The sequence below is a fragment of the Salmo salar genome, chromosome 14 (assembly GCF_965601325.2).
Source record: "Salmo salar chromosome 14, fSalSal1, whole genome shotgun sequence".
Classification (NCBI taxonomy): domain Eukaryota; kingdom Metazoa; phylum Chordata; class Actinopteri; order Salmoniformes; family Salmonidae; genus Salmo; species Salmo salar.
The window spans coordinates 59179427-59200819 of NC_138304.1; positions in this window are offsets into that span (position 1 = coordinate 59179427).

Genomic DNA, 21393 nt, shown 5'->3' on the forward strand with positions numbered 1-21393 from the left:
GACATAACAAGAATCCTGAATATGAAGTGTCTACCTTAAGAATTGACTGAATGACAGATGGTTGAGTTGCGTGATTTTCACTATCTGCAGGTTGGCCATATGACAATAGCTCGAGGCTGTTTTTAACAACTTCCGGTTGTCACAGGAAGCTCTTGATCCACACACGTTGTCTTTGGGGTAGACATAAAAATAATCCTGAATATGAAGTATCTACCTTAAGAATTGACTGAATGACAGATGGTTGAGTTGCGTGATTTTCACTATGTGCAGGTTAATTGACAATAGCTCTAGGCTGTTTTTAACCACTTCCGGTTGTCACAGGAAGCTCTTACTCAACACACGTTGTCTTTGGGGTAGGCATAAACAGAATCCTGAATATGAAGTGTCTACCTTAAGAATTTACTGAATGACACATTGTTGAGTTGTGTGATTTTCACTATCTGCAGGTTGGCCATATGACAATAGCTCTAGGCTGTTTTTAACAACTTCCGGTTGTCACAGGAAGCTCTTGATCCACAGACTTTGTCTTTGGGGTAGACATAAAAAGAATCTTGAATATGAAGTGTCTACCTTAAGAATTGACTGAATGACAGATGGTTGAGTTGTGTGATTTTCACTATCTGCAGGTGGCCATATTTCAATAGCTCTTGGCTGTTTTTAACAACGTCCGGTTGTCACAGGAAGATCTTGCTCAACACAAGTTGTCTTTGGGGTAGACATAAACAGAATCCTGAATATGAAGGCTCTACCTTAAGAAGTGACTGAATGACAGATGGTTGAGTTGCGTGATTTTCACTATGTGCAGGTTATATGACAATAGCTCTAGGCTGTTTTTAACCACTTCCGGTAGTCACAGGAAGCTCTTTCTCTACACACGTTGTCTTTGGGGTAGACATAAACAGAATCCTGAATATGAAGTCTCTACCTTAAGAATTGACTGAATGACACATGGTTGAGTTGCGTGATTTTCACTATCTGCTGGTTGGCCATATGACAATAGCTCTAGGCTGTTTTTAACAACTTCTGGTTGTCACAGGAAGGTCTTACTAAACACACGTTGTCTTTGGGGTAGCCATAAACAGAATCCAGAAGATGAAGCATCTACCTTAAGAATTGACTGAATGACACATTGTTGAGTTGCATGATTATCACTATCTGCAGGTTGGCCATATGACAATAGCTCTAGGCTGTTTTTAACAACTTCTGGTTGCCACAGGAAGCTCTTGCTCAACACACGTTGTCTTTGGGGTAGACATAAACAGAATCCTGAATATGAAGTCTCTACCTTAAGAATTGACTGAATGACACATGGTTGAGTTGCATGATTTTCACTATCTGCAGGTTGGTCATATGACAATAGCTCTAGGCTGTTTTTAACAACTTCCGGTTGTCACAGGAAGCTCTTAATCCACACACGTTGTCTTTGGGGTAGACATAACAAGAATCCTGAATATGAAGTGTCTACCTTAAGAATTGACTGAATGACAGATGGTTGAGTTGCGTGATTTTCACTATCTGCAGGTTGGCCATATGACAATAGGTCGAGGCTGTTTTTAACAACTTCCGGTTGTCACAGGAAGCTCTTGATCCACACACGTTGTCTTTGGGGTAGACATAAAAATAATCCTGAATATGAAGTATCTACCTTAAGAATTGACTGAATGACAGATGGTTGAGTTGCGTGATTTTCACTATGTGCAGGTTAATTGACAATAGCTCTAGGCTGTTTTTAACCACTTCCGGTTGTCACAGGAAGCTCTTACTCAACACACGTTGTCTTTGGGGTAGGCATAAACAGAATCCTGAATATGAAGTGTCTACCTTAAGAATTTACTGAATGACACATTGTTGAGTTGTGTGATTTTCACTATCTGCAGGTTGGCCATATGACAATAGCTCTAGGCTGTTTTTAACAACTTCCGGTTGTCAAAGGAAGCTCTTACACAACACACGTTGTCTTTGGGGTAGACATAAACAGAATCCAGAAGATGAAGCATCTACCTTAAGTATTGACTGAATGACATATGGTTGAGTTGCATGATTTTCACTATCTGCTGGTTGGCCATATGACAAAAGCTCTAGGCTGTTTTTAACAACTTCTGGTTGTCACAGGAAGCTCTTACTAAACACACGTTGTCTTTGGGGTAGCCATAAACATAATCCAGAAGATGAAGCATCTACCTTAAGAATTGACTGAATGACACATTGTTGAGTTGCATGATTTTCACTATCTGCAGGTTGGCCATATGACAATAGCTCTAGGCTGTTTTTAACAACTTCCGGTTGCCACAGGAAGCTCTTGCTCAACACACGTTGTCTTTGGGGTAGACATAAACAGAATCCTGAATATGAAGTCTCTACCTTAAGAATTGACTAAATGACACATGGTTGAGTTGAGTGATTTTCACTATCTTCAGGTTGGCAAAATGACAATAGCTCTAGGCTGTTTCTAACAACTTCCGGTTGTCACAGGAAGCTCTTACTAAACACACGTTGTCTTTGGGGTAGCCATAAACAGAATCCAGAAGATGAAGCATCTACCTTAAGAATTGACTGAATGACACATGGTTGAGTTGAGTGATTTTCACTATCTGCAGGTTGGCCATATGACAATATCTCTAGGCTGTTTTTAACAACTTCCGGTTGTCACAGGAAGCTCTTGATCCAAACACGTTGTCTTTGGGGTAGACATAAAAAGAATCCTGAATATGAAGTCTCTACCTTAAGAATTGACTGAATGACAGATGGTTGAATTGCGTGATTTTCACTATGTGCAGGTTAATTGACAATAGCTCTAGGCTGTTTTTAACCACTTCCGGTTGTCACAGGGAGCTCTTACTCAACACACGTTGTCTTTGGGGTAGGCATAAACAGAATCCTGAATATGAAGTGTCTACCTTAAGAATTGACTGAATGACACATGGTTGAGTTGCGTGATTTTCACTATCTGCAGGTTGGCCATATGACAATAGCTCTAGGCTGTTTTTAACAACTTCCGGTTGTCACAGGAAACTCTTGATCCACAGACTTTGTCTTTGGGGTAGACATAAAAAGAATCTTGAATATGAAGTGTCTACCTTAAGAATTGACTGAATGACAGATGGTTGAGTTGTGTGATTTTCACTATCTGCAGGTTGGCCATATTTCAATAGCTCTTGGCTGTTTTAAACAACGTCCGGTTGTCACAGGAAGATCTTGCTCAACACAAGTTGTCTTTGGGGTAGACATAAACAGAATCCTGAATATGAAGGCTCTACCTTAAGAAGTGACTGAATGACAGATGGTTGAGTTGCGTGATTTTCACTATGTGCAGGTTATATGACAATAGCTCTAGGCTGTTTTTAACCACTTCCGGTAGTCACAGGAAGCTCTTTCTCTACACACGTTGTCTTTGGGGTAGACATAAACAGAATCCTGAATATGAAGTCTCTACCTTAAGAATTGACTGAATGACACATGGTTGAGTTGCGTGATTTTCACTATCTGCTGGTTGGCCATATGACAATAGCTCTAGGCTGTTTTTAACAACTTCTGGTTGTCACAGGAAGCTCTTACTAAACACACGTTGTCTTTGGGGTAAACATAAACAGAATCCAGAAGATGAAGCATCTACCTTAAGAATTGACTGAATGACACATTGTTGAGTTGCATGATTTTCACTATCTGCAGGTTGGCCATATGACAATAGCTCTAGGCTGTTTTTAACAACTTCCGGTTGCCACAGGAAGCTCTTGCTCAACACACGTTGTCTTTGGGGTAGCCATAAACAGAATCCAGAAGATGAAGCATCTACCTTAAGAATTGACTGAATGACACATTGTTGAGTTGCATGATTATCACTATCTGCAGGTTGGCCATATGACAATAGCTCTAGGCTGTTTTTAACAACTTCTGGTTGCCACAGGAAGCTCTTGCTCAACACACGTTGTCTTTGGGGTAGACATAAACAGAATCCTGAATATGAAGTCTCTACCTTAAGAATTGACTGAATGACACATGGTTGAGTTGCATGATTTTCACTATCTGCAGGTTGGTCATATGACAATAGCTCTAGGCTGTTTTTAACAACTTCCGGTTGTCACAGGAAGCTCTTAATCCACACACGTTGTCTTTGGGGTAGACATAACAAGAATCCTGAATATGAAGTGTCTACCTTAAGAATTGACTGAATGACAGATGGTTGAGTTGCGTGATTTTCACTATCTGCAGGTTGGCCATATGACAATAGCTCGAGGCTGTTTTTAACAACTTCCGGTTGTCACAGGAAGCTCTTGATCCACACACGTTGTCTTTGGGGTAGACATAAAAATAATCCTGAATATGAAGTATCTACCTTAAGAATTGACTGAATGACAGATGGTTGAGTTGCGTGATTTTCACTATGTGCAGGTTAATTGACAATAGCTCTAGGCTGTTTTTAACCACTTCCGGTTGTCACAGGAAGCTCTTACTCAACACACGTTGTCTTTGGGGTAGGCATAAACAGAATCCTGAATATGAAGTGTCTACCTTAAGAATTTACTGAATGACACATTGTTGAGTTGTGTGATTTTCACTATCTGCAGGTTGGCCATATGACAATAGCTCTAGGCTGTTTTTAACAACTTCCGGTTGTCACAGGAAGCTCTTGATCCACAGACTTTGTCTTTGGGGTAGACATAAAAAGAATCTTGAATATGAAGTGTCTACCTTAAGAATTGACTGAATGACAGATGGTTGAGTTGTGTGATTTTCACTATCTGCAGGTGGCCATATTTCAATAGCTCTTGGCTGTTTTTAACAACGTCCGGTTGTCACAGGAAGATCTTGCTCAACACAAGTTGTCTTTGGGGTAGACATAAACAGAATCCTGAATATGAAGGCTCTACCTTAAGAAGTGACTGAATGACAGATGGTTGAGTTGCGTGATTTTCACTATGTGCAGGTTAATTGACAATAGCTCTAGGCTGTTTTTAACCACTTCCGGTTGTCACAGGAAGCTCTTACTCAACACACGTTGTCTTTGGGGTAGGCATAAACAGAATCCTGAATATGAAGTGTCTACCTTAAGAATTTACTGAATGACACATTGTTGAGTTGTGTGATTTTCACTATCTGCAGGTTGGCCATATGACAATAGCTCTAGGCTGTTTTTAACAACTTCCGGTTGTCAAAGGAAGCTCTTACACAACACACGTTGTCTTTGGGGTAGACATAAACAGAATCCAGAAGATGAAGCATCTACCTTAAGTATTGACTGAATGACATATGGTTGAGTTGCATGATTTTCACTATCTGCTGGTTGGCCATATGACAAAAGCTCTAGGCTGTTTTTAACAACTTCTGGTTGTCACAGGAAGCTCTTACTAAACACACGTTGTCTTTGGGGTAGCCATAAACATAATCCAGAAGATGAAGCATCTACCTTAAGAATTGACTGAATGACACATTGTTGAGTTGCATGATTTTCACTATCTGCAGGTTGGCCATATGACAATAGCTCTAGGCTGTTTTTAACAACTTCCGGTTGCCACAGGAAGCTCTTGCTCAACACACGTTGTCTTTGGGGTAGACATAAACAGAATCCTGAATATGAAGTCTCTACCTTAAGAATTGACTAAATGACACATGGTTGAGTTGAGTGATTTTCACTATCTTCAGGTTGGCAAAATGACAATAGCTCTAGGCTGTTTCTAACAACTTCCGGTTGTCACAGGAAGCTCTTACTAAACACACGTTGTCTTTGGGGTAGCCATAAACAGAATCCAGAAGATGAAGCATCTACCTTAAGAATTGACTGAATGACACATGGTTGAGTTGAGTGATTTTCACTATCTGCAGGTTGGCCATATGACAATATCTCTAGGCTGTTTTTAACAACTTCCGGTTGTCACAGGAAGCTCTTGATCCAAACACGTTGTCTTTGGGGTAGACATAAAAAGAATCCTGAATATGAAGTCTCTACCTTAAGAATTGACTGAATGACAGATGGTTGAATTGCGTGATTTTCACTATGTGCAGGTTAATTGACAATAGCTCTAGGCTGTTTTTAACCACTTCCGGTTGTCACAGGGAGCTCTTACTCAACACACGTTGTCTTTGGGGTAGGCATAAACAGAATCCTGAATATGAAGTGTCTACCTTAAGAATTGACTGAATGACACATGGTTGAGTTGCGTGATTTTCACTATCTGCAGGTTGGCCATATGACAATAGCTCTAGGCTGTTTTTAACAACTTCCGGTTGTCACAGGAAACTCTTGATCCACAGACTTTGTCTTTGGGGTAGACATAAAAAGAATCTTGAATATGAAGTGTCTACCTTAAGAATTGACTGAATGACAGATGGTTGAGTTGTGTGATTTTCACTATCTGCAGGTTGGCCATATTTCAATAGCTCTTGGCTGTTTTAAACAACGTCCGGTTGTCACAGGAAGATCTTGCTCAACACAAGTTGTCTTTGGGGTAGACATAAACAGAATCCTGAATATGAAGGCTCTACCTTAAGAAGTGACTGAATGACAGATGGTTGAGTTGCGTGATTTTCACTATGTGCAGGTTATATGACAATAGCTCTAGGCTGTTTTTAACCACTTCCGGTAGTCACAGGAAGCTCTTTCTCTACACACGTTGTCTTTGGGGTAGACATAAACAGAATCCTGAATATGAAGTCTCTACCTTAAGAATTGACTGAATGACACATGGTTGAGTTGCGTGATTTTCACTATCTGCTGGTTGGCCATATGACAATAGCTCTAGGCTGTTTTTAACAACTTCTGGTTGTCACAGGAAGCTCTTACTAAACACACGTTGTCTTTGGGGTAAACATAAACAGAATCCAGAAGATGAAGCATCTACCTTAAGAATTGACTGAATGACACATTGTTGAGTTGCATGATTTTCACTATCTGCAGGTTGGCCATATGACAATAGCTCTAGGCTGTTTTTAACAACTTCCGGTTGCCACAGGAAGCTCTTGCTCAACACACGTTGTCTTTGGGGTAGCCATAAACAGAATCCAGAAGATGAAGCATCTACCTTAAGAATTGACTGAATGACACATTGTTGAGTTGCATGATTATCACTATCTGCAGGTTGGCCATATGACAATAGCTCTAGGCTGTTTTTAACAACTTCTGGTTGCCACAGGAAGCTCTTGCTCAACACACGTTGTCTTTGGGGTAGACATAAACAGAATCCTGAATATGAAGTCTCTACCTTAAGAATTGACTGAATGACACATGGTTGAGTTGCATGATTTTCACTATCTGCAGGTTGGTCATATGACAATAGCTCTAGGCTGTTTTTAACAACTTCCGGTTGTCACAGGAAGCTCTTAATCCACACACGTTGTCTTTGGGGTAGACATAACAAGAATCCTGAATATGAAGTGTCTACCTTAAGAATTGACTGAATGACAGATGGTTGAGTTGCGTGATTTTCACTATCTGCAGGTTGGCCATATGACAATAGCTCGAGGCTGTTTTTAACAACTTCCGGTTGTCACAGGAAGCTCTTGATCCACACACGTTGTCTTTGGGGTAGACATAAAAATAATCCTGAATATGAAGTATCTACCTTAAGAATTGACTGAATGACAGATGGTTGAGTTGCGTGATTTTCACTATGTGCAGGTTAATTGACAATAGCTCTAGGCTGTTTTTAACCACTTCCGGTTGTCACAGGAAGCTCTTACTCAACACACGTTGTCTTTGGGGTAGGCATAAACAGAATCCTGAATATGAAGTGTCTACCTTAAGAATTTACTGAATGACACATTGTTGAGTTGTGTGATTTTCACTATCTGCAGGTTGGCCATATGACAATAGCTCTAGGCTGTTTTTAACAACTTCCGGTTGTCAAAGGAAGCTCTTACACAACACACGTTGTCTTTGGGGTAGACATAAACAGAATCCAGAAGATGAAGCATCTACCTTAAGTATTGACTGAATGACATATGGTTGAGTTGCATGATTTTCACTATCTGCTGGTTGGCCATATGACAAAAGCTCTAGGCTGTTTTTAACAACTTCTGGTTGTCACAGGAAGCTCTTACTAAACACACGTTGTCTTTGGGGTAGCCATAAACATAATCCAGAAGATGAAGCATCTACCTTAAGAATTGACTGAATGACACATTGTTGAGTTGCATGATTTTCACTATCTGCAGGTTGGCCATATGACAATAGCTCTAGGCTGTTTTTAACAACTTCCGGTTGCCACAGGAAGCTCTTGCTCAACACACGTTGTCTTTGGGGTAGACATAAACAGAATCCTGAATATGAAGTCTCTACCTTAAGAATTGACTAAATGACACATGGTTGAGTTGAGTGATTTTCACTATCTTCAGGTTGGCAAAATGACAATAGCTCTAGGCTGTTTCTAACAACTTCCGGTTGTCACAGGAAGCTCTTACTAAACACACGTTGTCTTTGGGGTAGCCATAAACAGAATCCAGAAGATGAAGCATCTACCTTAAGAATTGACTGAATGACACATGGTTGAGTTGAGTGATTTTCACTATCTGCAGGTTGGCCATATGACAATATCTCTAGGCTGTTTTTAACAACTTCCGGTTGTCACAGGAAGCTCTTGATCCAAACACGTTGTCTTTGGGGTAGACATAAAAAGAATCCTGAATATGAAGTCTCTACCTTAAGAATTGACTGAATGACAGATGGTTGAATTGCGTGATTTTCACTATGTGCAGGTTAATTGACAATAGCTCTAGGCTGTTTTTAACCACTTCCGGTTGTCACAGGGAGCTCTTACTCAACACACGTTGTCTTTGGGGTAGGCATAAACAGAATCCTGAATATGAAGTGTCTACCTTAAGAATTGACTGAATGACACATGGTTGAGTTGCGTGATTTTCACTATCTGCAGGTTGGCCATATGACAATAGCTCTAGGCTGTTTTTAACAACTTCCGGTTGTCACAGGAAACTCTTGATCCACAGACTTTGTCTTTGGGGTAGACATAAAAAGAATCTTGAATATGAAGTGTCTACCTTAAGAATTGACTGAATGACAGATGGTTGAGTTGTGTGATTTTCACTATCTGCAGGTTGGCCATATTTCAATAGCTCTTGGCTGTTTTAAACAACGTCCGGTTGTCACAGGAAGATCTTGCTCAACACAAGTTGTCTTTGGGGTAGACATAAACAGAATCCTGAATATGAAGGCTCTACCTTAAGAAGTGACTGAATGACAGATGGTTGAGTTGCGTGATTTTCACTATGTGCAGGTTATATGACAATAGCTCTAGGCTGTTTTTAACCACTTCCGGTAGTCACAGGAAGCTCTTTCTCTACACACGTTGTCTTTGGGGTAGACATAAACAGAATCCTGAATATGAAGTCTCTACCTTAAGAATTGACTGAATGACACATGGTTGAGTTGCGTGATTTTCACTATCTGCTGGTTGGCCATATGACAATAGCTCTAGGCTGTTTTTAACAACTTCTGGTTGTCACAGGAAGCTCTTACTAAACACACGTTGTCTTTGGGGTAAACATAAACAGAATCCAGAAGATGAAGCATCTACCTTAAGAATTGACTGAATGACACATTGTTGAGTTGCATGATTTTCACTATCTGCAGGTTGGCCATATGACAATAGCTCTAGGCTGTTTTTAACAACTTCCGGTTGCCACAGGAAGCTCTTGCTCAACACACGTTGTCTTTGGGGTAGCCATAAACAGAATCCAGAAGATGAAGCATCTACCTTAAGAATTGACTGAATGACACATTGTTGAGTTGCATGATTATCACTATCTGCAGGTTGGCCATATGACAATAGCTCTAGGCTGTTTTTAACAACTTCTGGTTGCCACAGGAAGCTCTTGCTCAACACACGTTGTCTTCGGGGTAGACATAAACAGAATCCTGAATATGAAGTCTCTACCTTAAGAATTGACTGAATGACACATGGTTGAGTTGCATGATTTTCACTATCTGCAGGTTGGTCATATGACAATAGCTCTAGGCTGTTTTTAACAACTTCCGGTTGTCACAGGAAGCTCTTAATCCACACACGTTGTCTTTGGGGTAGACATAACAAGAATCCTGAATATGAAGTGTCTACCTTAAGAATTGACTGAATGACAGATGGTTGAGTTGCGTGATTTTCACTATCTGCAGGTTGGCCATATGACAATAGCTCGAGGCTGTTTTTAACAACTTCCGGTTGTCACAGGAAGCTCTTGATCCACACACGTTGTCTTTGGGGTAGACATAAAAATAATCCTGAATATGAAGTATCTACCTTAAGAATTGACTGAATGACAGATGGTTGAGTTGCGTGATTTTCACTATGTGCAGGTTAATTGACAATAGCTCTAGGCTGTTTTTAACCACTTCCGGTTGTCACAGGAAGCTCTTACTCAACACACGTTGTCTTTGGGGTAGGCATAAACAGAATCCTGAATATGAAGTGTCTACCTTAAGAATTTACTGAATGACACATTGTTGAGTTGTGTGATTTTCACTATCTGCAGGTTGGCCATATGACAATAGCTCTAGGCTGTTTTTAACAACTTCCGGTTGTCACAGGAAGCTCTTGATCCACAGACTTTGTCTTTGGGGTAGACATAAAAAGAATCTTGAATATGAAGTGTCTACCTTAAGAATTGACTGAATGACAGATGGTTGAGTTGTGTGATTTTCACTATCTGCAGGTGGCCATATTTCAATAGCTCTTGGCTGTTTTTAACAACGTCCGGTTGTCACAGGAAGATCTTGCTCAACACAAGTTGTCTTTGGGGTAGACATAAACAGAATCCTGAATATGAAGGCTCTACCTTAAGAAGTGACTGAATGACAGATGGTTGAGTTGCGTGATTTTCACTATGTGCAGGTTAATTGACAATAGCTCTAGGCTGTTTTTAACCACTTCCGGTTGTCACAGGAAGCTCTTACTCAACACACGTTGTCTTTGGGGTAGGCATAAACAGAATCCTGAATATGAAGTGTCTACCTTAAGAAATTACTGAATGACACATTGTTGAGTTGTGTGATTTTCACTATCTGCAGGTTGGCCATATGACAATAGCTCTAGGCTGTTTTTAACAACTTCCGGTTGTCAAAGGAAGCTCTTACACAACACACGTTGTCTTTGGGGTAGACATAAACAGAATCCAGAAGATGAAGCATCTACCTTAAGTATTGACTGAATGACATATGGTTGAGTTGCATGATTTTCACTATCTGCTGGTTGGCCATATGACAAAAGCTCTAGGCTGTTTTTAACAACTTCTGGTTGTCACAGGAAGCTCTTACTAAACACACGTTGTCTTTGGGGTAGCCATAAACATAATCCAGAAGATGAAGCATCTACCTTAAGAATTGACTGAATGACACATTGTTGAGTTGCATGATTTTCACTATCTGCAGGTTGGCCATATGACAATAGCTCTAGGCTGTTTTTAACAACTTCCGGTTGCCACAGGAAGCTCTTGCTCAACACACGTTGTCTTTGGGGTAGACATAAACAGAATCCTGAATATGAAGTCTCTACCTTAAGAATTGACTAAATGACACATGGTTGAGTTGAGTGATTTTCACTATCTTCAGGTTGGCAAAATGACAATAGCTCTAGGCTGTTTCTAACAACTTCCGGTTGTCACAGGAAGCTCTTACTAAACACACGTTGTCTTTGGGGTAGCCATAAACAGAATCCAGAAGATGAAGCATCTACCTTAAGAATTGACTGAATGACACATGGTTGAGTTGAGTGATTTTCACTATCTGCAGGTTGGCCATATGACAATATCTCTAGGCTGTTTTTAACAACTTCCGGTTGTCACAGGAAGCTCTTGATCCAAACACGTTGTCTTTGGGGTAGACATAAAAAGAATCCTGAATATGAAGTCTCTACCTTAAGAATTGACTGAATGACAGATGGTTGAATTGCGTGATTTTCACTATGTGCAGGTTAATTGACAATAGCTCTAGGCTGTTTTTAACCACTTCCGGTTGTCACAGGGAGCTCTTACTCAACACACGTTGTCTTTGGGGTAGGCATAAACAGAATCCTGAATATGAAGTGTCTACCTTAAGAATTGACTGAATGACACATGGTTGAGTTGCGTGATTTTCACTATCTGCAGGTTGGCCATATGACAATAGCTCTAGGCTGTTTTTAACAACTTCCGGTTGTCACAGGAAACTCTTGATCCACAGACTTTGTCTTTGGGGTAGACATAAAAAGAATCTTGAATATGAAGTGTCTACCTTAAGAATTGACTGAATGACAGATGGTTGAGTTGTGTGATTTTCACTATCTGCAGGTTGGCCATATTTCAATAGCTCTTGGCTGTTTTAAACAACGTCCGGTTGTCACAGGAAGATCTTGCTCAACACAAGTTGTCTTTGGGGTAGACATAAACAGAATCCTGAATATGAAGGCTCTACCTTAAGAAGTGACTGAATGACAGATGGTTGAGTTGCGTGATTTTCACTATGTGCAGGTTATATGACAATAGCTCTAGGCTGTTTTTAACCACTTCCGGTAGTCACAGGAAGCTCTTTCTCTACACACGTTGTCTTTGGGGTAGACATAAACAGAATCCTGAATATGAAGTCTCTACCTTAAGAATTGACTGAATGACACATGGTTGAGTTGCGTGATTTTCACTATCTGCTGGTTGGCCATATGACAATAGCTCTAGGCTGTTTTTAACAACTTCTGGTTGTCACAGGAAGCTCTTACTAAACACACGTTGTCTTTGGGGTAAACATAAACAGAATCCAGAAGATGAAGCATCTACCTTAAGAATTGACTGAATGACACATTGTTGAGTTGCATGATTTTCACTATCTGCAGGTTGGCCATATGACAATAGCTCTAGGCTGTTTTTAACAACTTCCGGTTGCCACAGGAAGCTCTTGCTCAACACACGTTGTCTTTGGGGTAGCCATAAACAGAATCCAGAAGATGAAGCATCTACCTTAAGAATTGACTGAATGACACATTGTTGAGTTGCATGATTATCACTATCTGCAGGTTGGCCATATGACAATAGCTCTAGGCTGTTTTTAACAACTTCTGGTTGCCACAGGAAGCTCTTGCTCAACACACGTTGTCTTTGGGGTAGACATAAACAGAATCCTGAATATGAAGTCTCTACCTTAAGAATTGACTGAATGACACATGGTTGAGTTGCATGATTTTCACTATCTGCAGGTTGGTCATATGACAATAGCTCTAGGCTGTTTTTAACAACTTCCGGTTGTCACAGGAAGCTCTTAATCCACACACGTTGTCTTTGGGGTAGACATAACAAGAATCCTGAATATGAAGTGTCTACCTTAAGAATTGACTGAATGACAGATGGTTGAGTTGCGTGATTTTCACTATCTGCAGGTTGGCCATATGACAATAGCTCGAGGCTGTTTTTAACAACTTCCGGTTGTCACAGGAAGCTCTTGATCCACACACGTTGTCTTTGGGGTAGACATAAAAATAATCCTGAATATGAAGTATCTACCTTAAGAATTGACTGAATGACAGATGGTTGAGTTGCGTGATTTTCACTATGTGCAGGTTAATTGACAATAGCTCTAGGCTGTTTTTAACCACTTCCGGTTGTCACAGGAAGCTCTTACTCAACACACGTTGTCTTTGGGGTAGGCATAAACAGAATCCTGAATATGAAGTGTCTACCTTAAGAATTTACTGAATGACACATTGTTGAGTTGTGTGATTTTCACTATCTGCAGGTTGGCCATATGACAATAGCTCTAGGCTGTTTTTAACAACTTCCGGTTGTCACAGGAAGCTCTTGATCCACAGACTTTGTCTTTGGGGTAGACATAAAAAGAATCTTGAATATGAAGTGTCTACCTTAAGAATTGACTGAATGACAGATGGTTGAGTTGTGTGATTTTCACTATCTGCAGGTGGCCATATTTCAATAGCTCTTGGCTGTTTTTAACAACGTCCGGTTGTCACAGGAAGATCTTGCTCAACACAAGTTGTCTTTGGGGTAGACATAAACAGAATCCTGAATATGAAGGCTCTACCTTAAGAAGTGACTGAATGACAGATGGTTGAGTTGCGTGATTTTCACTATGTGCAGGTTATATGACAATAGCTCTAGGCTGTTTTTAACCACTTCCGGTAGTCACAGGAAGCTCTTTCTCTACACACGTTGTCTTTGGGGTAGACATAAACAGAATCCTGAATATGAAGTCTCTACCTTAAGAATTGACTGAATGACACATGGTTGAGTTGCGTGATTTTCACTATCTGCTGGTTGGCCATATGACAATAGCTCTAGGCTGTTTTTAACAACTTCTGGTTGTCACAGGAAGGTCTTACTAAACACACGTTGTCTTTGGGGTAGCCATAAACAGAATCCAGAAGATGAAGCATCTACCTTAAGAATTGACTGAATGACACATTGTTGAGTTGCATGATTATCACTATCTGCAGGTTGGCCATATGACAATAGCTCTAGGCTGTTTTTAACAACTTCTGGTTGCCACAGGAAGCTCTTGCTCAACACACGTTGTCTTTGGGGTAGACATAAACAGAATCCTGAATATGAAGTCTCTACCTTAAGAATTGACTGAATGACACATGGTTGAGTTGCATGATTTTCACTATCTGCAGGTTGGTCATATGACAATAGCTCTAGGCTGTTTTTAACAACTTCCGGTTGTCACAGGAAGCTCTTAATCCACACACGTTGTCTTTGGGGTAGACATAACAAGAATCCTGAATATGAAGTGTCTACCTTAAGAATTGACTGAATGACAGATGGTTGAGTTGCGTGATTTTCACTATCTGCAGGTTGGCCATATGACAATAGCTCGAGGCTGTTTTTAACAACTTCCGGTTGTCACAGGAAGCTCTTGATCCACACACGTTGTCTTTGGGGTAGACATAAAAATAATCCTGAATATGAAGTATCTACCTTAAGAATTGACTGAATGACAGATGGTTGAGTTGCGTGATTTTCACTATGTGCAGGTTAATTGACAATAGCTCTAGGCTGTTTTTAACCACTTCCGGTTGTCACAGGAAGCTCTTACTCAACACACGTTGTCTTTGGGGTAGGCATAAACAGAATCCTGAATATGAAGTGTCTACCTTAAGAATTTACTGAATGACACATTGTTGAGTTGTGTGATTTTCACTATCTGCAGGTTGGCCATATGACAATAGCTCTAGGCTGTTTTTAACAACTTCCGGTTGTCAAAGGAAGCTCTTACACAACACACGTTGTCTTTGGGGTAGACATAAACAGAATCCAGAAGATGAAGCATCTACCTTAAGTATTGACTGAATGACATATGGTTGAGTTGCATGATTTTCACTATCTGCTGGTTGGCCATATGACAAAAGCTCTAGGCTGTTTTTAACAACTTCTGGTTGTCACAGGAAGCTCTTACTAAACACACGTTGTCTTTGGGGTAGCCATAAACATAATCCAGAAGATGAAGCATCTACCTTAAGAATTGACTGAATGACACATTGTTGAGTTGCATGATTTTCACTATCTGCAGGTTGGCCATATGACAATAGCTCTAGGCTGTTTTTAACAACTTCCGGTTGCCACAGGAAGCTCTTGCTCAACACACGTTGTCTTTGGGGTAGACATAAACAGAATCCTGAATATGAAGTCTCTACCTTAAGAATTGACTAAATGACACATGGTTGAGTTGAGTGATTTTCACTATCTTCAGGTTGGCAAAATGACAATAGCTCTAGGCTGTTTCTAACAACTTCCGGTTGTCACAGGAAGCTCTTACTAAACACACGTTGTCTTTGGGGTAGCCATAAACAGAATCCAGAAGATGAAGCATCTACCTTAAGAATTGACTGAATGACACATGGTTGAGTTGAGTGATTTTCACTATCTGCAGGTTGGCCATATGACAATATCTCTAGGCTGTTTTTAACAACTTCCGGTTGTCACAGGAAGCTCTTGATCCAAACACGTTGTCTTTGGGGTAGACATAAAAAGAATCCTGAATATGAAGTCTCTACCTTAAGAATTGACTGAATGACAGATGGTTGAATTGCGTGATTTTCACTATGTGCAGGTTAATTGACAATAGCTCTAGGCTGTTTTTAACCACTTCCGGTTGTCACAGGGAGCTCTTACTCAACACACGTTGTCTTTGGGGTAGGCATAAACAGAATCCTGAATATGAAGTGTCTACCTTAAGAATTGACTGAATGACACATGGTTGAGTTGCGTGATTTTCACTATCTGCAGGTTGGCCATATGACAATAGCTCTAGGCTGTTTTTAACAACTTCCGGTTGTCACAGGAAACTCTTGATCCACAGACTTTGTCTTTGGGGTAGACATAAAAAGAATCTTGAATATGAAGTGTCTACCTTAAGAATTGACTGAATGACAGATGGTTGAGTTGTGTGATTTTCACTATCTGCAGGTGGCCATATTTCAATAGCTCTTGGCTGTTTTTAACAACGTCCGGTTGTCACAGGAAGATCTTGCTCAACACAAGTTGTCTTTGGGGTAGACATAAACAGAATCCTGAATATGAAGGCTCTACCTTAAGAAGTGACTGAATGACAGATGGTTGAGTTGCGTGATTTTCACTATGTGCAGGTTATATGACAATAGCTCTAGGCTGTTTTTAACCACTTCCGGTAGTCACAGGAAGCTCTTTCTCTACACACGTTGTCTTTGGGGTAGACATAAACAGAATCCTGAATATGAAGTCTCTACCTTAAGAATTGACTGAATGACACATGGTTGAGTTGCGTGATTTTCACTATCTGCTGGTTGGCCATATGACAATAGCTCTAGGCTGTTTTTAACAACTTCTGGTTGTCACAGGAAGCTCTTACTAAACACACGTTGTCTTTGGGGTAAACATAAACAGAATCCAGAAGATGAAGCATCTACCTTAAGAATTGACTGAATGACACATTGTTGAGTTGCATGATTTTCACTATCTGCAGGTTGGCCATATGACAATAGCTCTAGGCTGTTTTTAACAACTTCCGGTTGCCACAGGAAGCTCTTGCTCAACACACGTTGTCTTTGGGGTAGACATAAACAGAATCCTGAATATGAAGTCTCTACCTTAAGAATTGACTGAATGACACATGGTTGAGTTGCATGATTTTCACTATCTGCAGGTTGGTCATATGACAATAGCTCTAGGCTGTTTTTAACAACTTCCGGTTGTCACAGGAAGCTCTTAATCCACACACGTTGTCTTTGGGGTAGACATAACAAGAATCCTGAATATGAAGTGTCTACCTTAAGAATTGACTGAATGACAGATGGTTGAGTTGCGTGATTTTCACTATCTGCAGGTTGGCCATATGACAATAGCTCTAGGCTGTTTTTAACAACTTCCGGTTGTCACAGGAAGCTCTTGATCCACACACGTTGTCTTTGGGGTAGACATAAAAAGAATCCTGAATATGAAGTATCTACCTTAAGAATTGACTGAATGACAGATGGTTGAGTTGCGTGATTTTCACTATGTGCAGGTTAATTGACAATAGCTCTAGGCTGTTTTTAACCACTTCCGGTTGTCACAGGAAGCTCTTACTCAACACACGTTGTCTTTGGGGTAGGCATAAACAGAATCCTGAATATGAAGTGTCTACCTTAAGAATTTACTGAATGACACATTGTTGAGTTGTGTGATTTTCACTATCTGCAGGTTGGCCATATGACAATAGCTCTAGGCTGTTTTTAACAACTTCCGGTTGTCACAGGAAGCTCTTGCTCAACACACGTTGTCTTTGGGGTAGACATAAACAGAATCCTGAATATGAAGTCTCTACCTTAAGAATTGACTAAATGACACATGGTTGAGTTGAGTGATTTTCACTATCTTCAGGTTGGCAAAATGACAATAGCTCTAGGCTGTTTTTAACAACTTCCGGTTGTCACAGGAAGCTCTTACTAAACACACGTTGTCTTTGGGGTAGCCATAAACAGAATCCAGAAGATGAAGCATCTACCTTAAGAATTGACTGAATGACACATGGTTGAGTTGAGTGATTTTCACTATCTGCAGGTTGGCCATATGACAATAGCTCTAGGCTGTTTTTAACAACTTCCAGTTGTCACAGGAAGCTCTTGATCCAAACACGTTGTCTTTGGGGTAGACATAAAAAGAATCCTGAATATGAAGTCTCTACCTTAAGAATTGACTGAATGACAGATGGTTGAATTGCGTGATTTTCACTATGTGCAGGTTAATTGACAATAGCTCTAGGCTGTTTTTAACCACTTCCGGTTGTCACAGGAAGCTCTTACTCAACACACGTTGTCTTTGGGGTAGGCATAAACAGAATCCTGAATATGAAGTGTCTACCTTAAGAATTGACTGAATGACACATGGTTGAGTTGCGTGATTTTCACTATCTGCAGGTTGGCCATATGACAATAGCTCTAGGCTGTTTTTAACAACTTCCGGTTGTCACAGGAAGCTCTTGATCCACACACTTTGTCTTTGGGGTAGACATAAAAAGAATCCTGAATATGAAGTGTCTACCTTAAGAAGTGACTGAATGACAGATGGTTGAGTTGCGTGATTTTCACTATGTGCAGGTTAATTGACAATAGCTCTAGGCTGTTTTTAACCACTTCCGGTTGTCACAGGAAGCTCTTACTCAACACACGTTGTCTTTGGGGTAGGCATAAACAGAATCCTGAATATGAAGTGTCTACCTTAAGAAATTACTGAATGACACATTGTTGAGTTGTGTGATTTTCACTATCTGCAGGTTGGCCATATGACAATAGCTCTAGGCTGTTTTTAACAACTTCCGGTTGTCAAAGGAAGCTCTTACACAACACACGTTGTCTTTGGGGTAGACATAAACAGAATCCAGAAGATGAAGCATCTACCTTAAGTATTGACTGAATGACATATGGTTGAGTTGCATGATTTTCACTATCTGCTGGTTGGCCATATGACAAAAGCTCTAGGCTGTTTTTAACAACTTCTGGTTGTCACAGGAAGCTCTTACTAAACACACGTTGTCTTTGGGGTAGCCATAAACATAATCCAGAAGATGAAGCATCTACCTTAAGAATTGACTGAATGACACATTGTTGAGTTGCATGATTTTCACTATCTGCAGGTTGGCCATATGACAATAGCTCTAGGCTGTTTTTAACAACTTCCGGTTGCCACAGGAAGCTCTTGCTCAACACACGTTGTCTTTGGGGTAGACATAAACAGAATCCTGAATATGAAGTCTCTACCTTAAGAATTGACTAAATGACACATGGTTGAGTTGAGTGATTTTCACTATCTTCAGGTTGGCAAAATGACAATAGCTCTAGGCTGTTTCTAACAACTTCCGGTTGTCACAGGAAGCTCTTACTAAACACACGTTGTCTTTGGGGTAGCCATAAACAGAATCCAGAAGATGAAGCATCTACCTTAAGAATTGACTGAATGACACATGGTTGAGTTGAGTGATTTTCACTATCTGCAGGTTGGCCATATGACAATATCTCTAGGCTGTTTTTAACAACTTCCGGTTGTCACAGGAAGCTCTTGATCCAAACACGTTGTCTTTGGGGTAGACATAAAAAGAATCCTGAATATGAAGTCTCTACCTTAAGAATTGACTGAATGACAGATGGTTGAATTGCGTGATTTTCACTATGTGCAGGTTAATTGACAATAGCTCTAGGCTGTTTTTAACCACTTCCGGTTGTCACAGGGAGCTCTTACTCAACACACGTTGTCTTTGGGGTAGGCATAAACAGAATCCTGAATATGAAGTGTCTACCTTAAGAATTGACTGAATGACACATGGTTGAGTTGCGTGATTTTCACTATCTGCAGGTTGGCCATATGACAATAGCTCTAGGCTGTTTTTAACAACTTCCGGTTGTCACAGGAAACTCTTGATCCACAGACTTTGTCTTTGGGGTAGACATAAAAAGAATCTTGAATATGAAGTGTCTACCTTAAGAATTGACTGAATGACAGATGGTTGAGTTGTGTGATTTTCACTATCTGCAGGTTGGCCATATTTCAATAGCTCTTGGCTGTTTTAAACAACGTCCGGTTGTCACAGGAAGATCTTGCTCAACACAAGTTGTCTTTGGGGTAGACATAAACAGAATCCTGAATATGAAGGCTCTACCTTAAGAAGTGACTGAATGACAGATGGTTGAGTTGCGTGATTTTCACTATGTGCAGGTTATATGACAATAGCTCTAGGCTGTTTTTAACCACTTCCGGTAGTCACAGGAAGCTCTTTCTCTACACACGTTGTCTTTGGGGTAGACATAAACAGAATCCTGAATATGAAGTCTCTACCTTAAGAATTGACTGAATGACACATGGTTGAGTTGCGTGATTTTCACTATCTGCTGGTTGGCCATATGACAATAGCTCTAGGCTGTTTTTAACAACTTCTGGTTGTCACAGGAAGCTCTTACTAAACACACGTTGTCTTTGGGGTAAACATAAACAGAATCCAGAAGATGAAGCATCTACCTTAAGAATTGACTGAATGACACATTGTTGAGTTGCATGATTTTCACTATCTGCAGGTTGGCCATATGACAATAGCTCTAGGCTGTTTTTAACAACTTCCGGTTGCCACAGGAAGCTCTTGCTCAACACACGTTGTCTTTGGGGTAGCCATAAACAGAATCCAGAAGATGAAGCATCTACCTTAAGAATTGACTGAATGACACATTGTTGAGTTGCATGATTATCACTATCTGCAGGTTGGCCATATGACAATAGCTCTAGGCTGTTTTTAACAACTTCTGGTTGCCACAGGAAGCTCTTGCTCAACACACGTTGTCTTTGGGGTAGACATAAACAGAATCCTGAATATGAAGTCTCTACCTTAAGAATTGACTGAATGACACATGGTTGAGTTGCATGATTTTCACTATCTGCAGGTTGGTCATATGACAATAGCTCTAGGCTGTTTTTAACAACTTCCGGTTGTCACAGGAAGCTCTTAATCCACACACGTTGTCTTTGGGGTAGACATAACAAGAATCCTGAATATGAAGTGTCTACCTTAAGAATTGACTGAATGACAGATGGTTGAGTTGCGTGATTTTCACTATCTGCAGGTTGGCCATATGACAATAGCTCGAGGCTGTTTTTAACAACTTCCGGTTGTCACAGGAAGCTCTTGATCCACACACGTTGTCTTTGGGGTAGACATAAAAATAATCCTGAATATGAAGTATCTACCTTAAGAATTGACTGAATGACAGATGGTTGAGTTGCGTGATTTTCACTATGTGCAGGTTAATTGACAATAGCTCTAGGCTGTTTTTAACCACTTCCGGTTGTCACAGGAAGCTCTTACTCAACACACGTTGTCTTTGGGGTAGGCATAAACAGAATCCTGAATATGAAGTGTCTACCTTAAGAATTTACTGAATGACACATTGTTGAGTTGTGTGATTTTCACTATCT